General features: G+C 39.5%; 1 long non-coding RNA gene across 1 annotated transcript; it reads right to left on the reverse strand.

The window, feature by feature from the left end:
• Positions 1-1,226: 1,226 nt before the first annotated feature.
• Positions 1,227-4,215, reverse strand: LOC131105466 (uncharacterized). Its single transcript, XR_009119939.1, has 2 exons — positions 3,657-4,215; positions 1,227-1,404 (listed from the first exon to the last, which is right to left on the reverse strand). It is a non-coding gene; the product is annotated as an uncharacterized LOC131105466 (long non-coding RNA).
• Positions 4,216-5,440: the final 1,225 nt, after the last annotated feature.

Below are 5,440 nucleotides of genomic sequence, written 5' to 3' on the forward strand. Positions count from 1 at the left end.
ACTCCGTAGCGTAGCAGCAAGAAGATTATGTGACGCCAGGCCTTTTTTTTTTATTAGCTGGGTTACATCAAATAAAATGTACCTCCCCCCCCAACATATAGCGCTATTGGGAAGTTCATTTGAATAATCAACATATATACTTTAGACATTTCAGCCCAAAAAAAATCCTTATTTTGGATTCTCTCTGAGTCACCATTTGGGTCTGTGAATGCATCGTGTGTTGATGTAAGAAATGGCACGCAGCGAGACATCTGGCACGAAACTCACCTTTCCTTTGAGCCGAGCATGAGCAAACTTCTCATCCATTTCCCAGTTCAGCAGCAGGCATGGCCGAAATTAACAAGTGACTGCACGTCACGTCGCACAAACACATCACGATGCATTTGAAGACAACCCCCTAAACACACACACACACACACAGGAGCATATTCAAAGCGATGGACAAATATCAATGGGAAGAGAAATGGCTGGAGGACAGCAGTTTGAGCCGCAGCGTAAGGTGAGGGACGAAGTGAGACTAATGCAATGGGACGTGCTAAATGTGAGCTAAAGCTCCAGCAGGACATGGAGCACAAGGGCTTCAAAGTGGGGGGGGGGTGTTGAGCAGTGGGAGCGCTAATCCGGACTGACATTGTGTGAACTACAGTAACTAAACTACACATCAACATGGAGCCGACTAACTAACTTCTCCAAAACCGGTCCGACACCTCGGATTCATTTATTGGTTTATTGGATATCTCCATTCTGCATGTGGACATTAATGCTATAACTATTCATATTAATAATAAGGCTGTCAAAAACAATGTGTTTACGGCGGTAGCTAATTAATTTCATGAATTACAGTACGTTCCATTTTTTGGCGTAATTAACGGATGTGGACCAGAGCTAGCACGCCTCTGTTACGACGGCAGCACCGTGGAGTGTCCCCACAGTCACGCAAGAGTCTGACGCTCTTTCAGAAATTCATTCTGACCTGAATACATCAACAGCAGTACAATTCCAGCACCGTGTACTGTAAGTATTTCCAGTGTTGTTCCAGTTGCTGGTTTGACCGAGTTCAAAGTTCAGTTCACACAGTATTAATATGAAGAGTTCACATTCAGAGTTCACCATTTCCATTTTGAACTGGTTCAAAGTTCAGTTTACATTTTTGTAGGCGAAAGAGAATGAAACACTGACATTGTTTTTTAAAAGAAAACTATGACATCCATCGAACAAAACTTGAATATAAAGTAGTTTTCTTTATTTATGCTTTTTAGCCTATGTATGTTTCCTTTTTCATGCCCTGCAAACAAAAGTATAACAAATAATTGTTTCATGCAATGAAATCAATTAGTAAACACAAAACAACGTATCCAGAAGTCCTTGGGAGCGCTTGGGAGTGTGACCAATCACTGGGCGTACCTAGAGGAGGGCCAAGAGTGGACAAAAATTAGAAACTGTTTGGGTCGGAAGCAGGAAGTCAATTGAAAGACCGCAGAAAGAAGTTTAAAATCAGGAATATCTAAAAAGCTTTTTGTGCGGGTTATTGTGTGTAGCTGCTCTATAGGAGTCAACAACTCAATACAAAGCGCTGAAAATGAGCATAATAATAGGTCCCCTTTAAGAATTGCTGCATTGTTGAAGTGCAAATATCTGTCTGGACCTAAACAGTGGCGCTGATTCCAGACATCGGTGAGCTTTTAATTCTCCTTGAATGCGCACTCTATAGTGCTACACAGACATCTGCTTACTTACACAAAATAAATAGTGCTTCTGACTCTTCAACATGATCAAGTTACGGAAAGCCATCGGATAGTGCAGCTTCACCCATGCCGAGTCTACAGCTTGTACCCAGGAACACCCATATAAGGGAGCCGGGCTCACTGTGATGTCACAGTTAGCCGGGTTTCCTTATATGGGATCTTATTAAAAAAAAAAAAAAAACCCTGAAAACGAGCATTTTTAGGCATCACAAACATCGTTCAGGACTCACTTCCAAATGCGCAAACCTCATTAACTGAAACTATGGCCACGTTTAACACGAGAACACAACATTCCAACAACATTTATGGGTCATAAAAGTGGAAAAAGCATAATGGGTCCCCTTGGGCTGGATTGAGTTTGTATTTGTATGACAATGAGCTGTACAGAGCAATTGAGTTTTGTGACGCACCAGGTCTACTTGGCTGTGAAAGCAAAGCACTTGATACAAAGGTGTGCAGTAGTTTCCATGGTCATTATTCAAATTGTCTCTGAAAGACATGTGCAATCATCTGGGCTTCCACGCATCAAAACATCGATTTGTTAAAGGTGTTTTTTTGTCATTGCCATGGCAACCGTGTTAATTATTTTAAGTGGATGAGCACTAGTGTCGAGTTATACGTGACACATTCTCCCAACCTGCTGACGACAAACTTGACAAGGGAGTCAAAATTTCAAGTTGAGGTGAACTCTAAACTTTGTTTTTGTTGATAATGATGATGGGACAACACATGATTTTCATATATTTAGATATTAGGCGACTATTTTGGCGATATATTTAATGTACCGGTGTATCGGTATAGATGGCATAATGGCAGCAGACACCAAAAGTAACCTTTTTTTATTGAATTTCTGTATTTCTTCAGTATATTCCACATATTGTGCGTATTTTGTAAGCAGCACATCAATAATGGCTTCCAACAGACTGCAAGTCAATTGGCAGAATGAAATTACGGTTAATATCAGAGCCACTCAATAAAACCATGATATGCCTGTCAGGTTTTTATGTCCTTTTTCCCCAAATATTCAGGATTAAGTCATCAATCAAAAAACAACAAACATCATCCAAGATTAATTTTATCATCACTATAATGTACAACATAACGTAATATGACATAATGTGGAATGTAATGTAGAATTGTAGTAGAATTGTAGTAGCATTCCAATTTCACCACTAACTAACAATGTCATCATACAATAAACAACTCTCGGTAACTCTTTGTATAACATGTCATATCAACAACAATGTTGCCATCAAAGTGGAATATACCATATTTTCTGGACTATAAGTCACTCTGGAGTATAAGTCGCACAAGGCCAAAAATACATAATTAAATAGAAAAAAACATACATAAGTTGCTTCGGAGTATAAGTCACACAAGGCCAAAAATGCATAATTAGGTAAAATAAAACATACATAAGTCGCTCTGGAGTATAAGTCGCATTTTTTGCGGGTAATTTATTTTCCAAACTACTTGACCAAAACAGACATTATGTCCTCTTGGAAGGTAAGTTCTAACAATAAAATAATAGAGAACAGGCTGAATAGAAGATATGCTAACACAATGCTTATGCAATGCATAAACAGTTTTTTCATTTATAAGTCGCTCTGGAGTATAAGTCCCAGGAACAGCCAACCTATGAAAAAAAGTCCATAAAATACAGTAATCAAATCAATAACAGTCCCAATTCATCAACACAACCTAGCAAGTGGCTGTACAAGATGTTTTTCTAAGTGGGTTTTGGTGATTGTAGTGACAGACAATTCTCTTGTGTTTGCATGTAAACAATAGTAAGGTGCCTAGTACGGTGCCAGGTTAGATTTATGTAGGTTGACAGTAGAACTACAGTCCTGTCTGGCCTTTACTGGCGTACTCACACCAAAGGCTGGGTTCCAACATGACGACACTTACGCCTTGCGTGTCTACTTCTTGAAGAGGAGAAATCAGGTTGTATTTCTTGCCGCTGCGACAGAGAAGGAAGAGAAGGTGGTCCACTCGTCCTTTGAATAGGAGTGCTGCAATCGCAGCGCCAAATGACTTTTGTTCTTCCTTCATCTCCTCTTTCTTCCTCTCCAACACCACAGGCTCTTGTATCCTGGCGGGAGAATGTGCTTACAAAAGAAAATAAAAAACAAACAACTTGACTTCAAACAACTTCTTTCAGTCTTTCTTTATGCTTAAGCTACTGTGCATCACGGGGGGCTGCCTCATATAAATGCTGGTATTTCTGGTATTTCTGTACTTCAGCTTCAAGGATTACCTGCCATTTTTTCCACCCGTTTCTGTCTGCGTAGATGCGGAAATTTTCTGCAAAAAAAGGGGCTGCAGTGAACTGTTGGGGGAAGCGTGAAAGGCAAGAAAGGCTTTCTATATCGAAATGTTAATGTCATTAATTCAAACAATTTGTTAGCATATTAATTTTTTAATGTTAATTTTTATTTCGCATAACAAAAACATCAAATAACGGCAAATGAAATTTTATAGTATGGGTAAGTTGTAGCTTACTACTTTCGTGACAAATCTGTTTAGCATGTTTTTAATTTAAAATTTAAAATTTTAAAAATTTAAAATTTAAAATTTAAAATTTAAAATTTAAAATTTAAAATTTAAAATTTAAAATTTAAAATTTAAAATTTAAAATTTAAAATTTAAAATTTTCGTCCATAGGTATGAATGTGAGTGTGAATGGTTGTTTGTCTATATGTGCCCTGTGATTGGCTGGCCACCAGTCCAGGGTGTACCCCGCCTCTCGCCTGAAGACAGCTGGGATAGGCTCCAGCACCCCCGCGATCCTTGTGAGAATAGAAGCGGTAGAAAATGAATTTAAAATTTAAAATTTAAAATTTAAAATTTAAAATTTAAAATTTAAAATTTAAAATTTAAAATTTAAAATTTAAAATTTAAAATTTAAAATTTAAAATTTAAAATTTAAAAATTTTAGCTGGGATAGGCTCCAGCACCCCCCGCAACCCTTGTGAGGATAAGCGGAAGAAAATGAATGAAAAATGAAAAATGATGTTATTTTTGCCAGTCTTATTAAAACAATAAGATAATAAGTAGCTTCAGGATGCCAAACTAATTGCCCCTATTTGGTCTAATCATCCAAAGGCGGACTAATGAGCACAACACTCAGCGATGCTCAAGCCGGTCCAAGCCATCCCGGCGCAAAGACGACTTGTGGGAACCGCCGAGGACCCCACCTGTTGGCGCACAAGCCGCAGTGGCACAATCCCATTACTCGCCGCGTTATTGGCCCTTTCACAGCGTGCAGCACAGCACCAGATCAGGCAGCCACAGACGGCCGTGCCGCCTCTCCGGGGAACGGAGCGGGTGTTTGATTTTCTGAGGTGCTCATCTCACATGCTCTCCCACCTTTCCTCAGCCCTCACCCGCATCTCCCTCTCGGCCCCTCTCACTTCTCCTTGCTCTCCTCTGCGCCTTGTTCCATCTCACCTCGCCTCAGCACATCCTGACTCTTTCTTTCGACAACAACAAAAAAAAACGTATTTAGCAGTCAGCTCAGCATCAGTATCGTAAAGCTGCCAATTCACCTGCATAAATTGCTGTATTCTCTACAGCGTCTCCAAAACCCTTTGTGATTACCGTCCCTGCATGTTCCATAAGCACCCTGTATCAAACACCTTCCAGGAATGTTTTTATCCATCACAGTCATCAACAACTTAGCTAAAGTCTTC

Source organism: Doryrhamphus excisus, chromosome 17, assembly GCF_030265055.1.
Source record: "Doryrhamphus excisus isolate RoL2022-K1 chromosome 17, RoL_Dexc_1.0, whole genome shotgun sequence".
Lineage (NCBI taxonomy): Eukaryota > Metazoa > Chordata > Actinopteri > Syngnathiformes > Syngnathidae > Doryrhamphus > Doryrhamphus excisus.